Here is a 551-nt window from a genome sequence, read left to right as displayed (position 1 = left end):
GGCTGCATTTTTTTCCTACCTTCCAGGGGCTGAGAGAAAAACACCCCAGGGGGGGGGGGGGGGGGGGGGGGAGGCGCCGATTTATGTTTTCGCATCCACCTGAATACTGAATAATGTGCAGTTGCGCCACTGGCTTCAGTCCTGTGCTTAGAAAAATGTCCATGATGCTTCACAATAGATGAATAAATATTGTTAAGATGATATACTAAATTTTTCTTTACTATGAGCATCATGCAAAATGTTTTAATTGTCTTTTTAAAAACATATGTAATGAAAAACGGCTCTACATTAGCTGCATTTCCATTACAATATTGTAATATACGATATTGTGAGGATGTCAAAGAGACAATTTTGCAATTGCAGAGTTTCCATTAAACAAGGAATTAAATCACACACAAATTAGCTTTTTCACATAAGTCATTAAAAATAATGGTAGCAATGAATGAAAATGGTTACAAGAGATATATTCATAATTCAGCTATGGTGTTTTATTCAGGTTTTAGAGCAACAAACCCCTTATACTTGGGAGTGGTTACATATGGGACATTTTG

This window comes from Poecilia latipinna, unplaced genomic scaffold (genome assembly GCF_001443285.1).
Source record: "Poecilia latipinna isolate Pla-1442-1.1 unplaced genomic scaffold, P_latipinna-1.0 Scaffold2981, whole genome shotgun sequence".
Taxonomy (NCBI): Eukaryota; Metazoa; Chordata; class Actinopteri; order Cyprinodontiformes; family Poeciliidae; genus Poecilia; species Poecilia latipinna.
Note: the sequence above shows the minus strand (reverse complement) of the source record.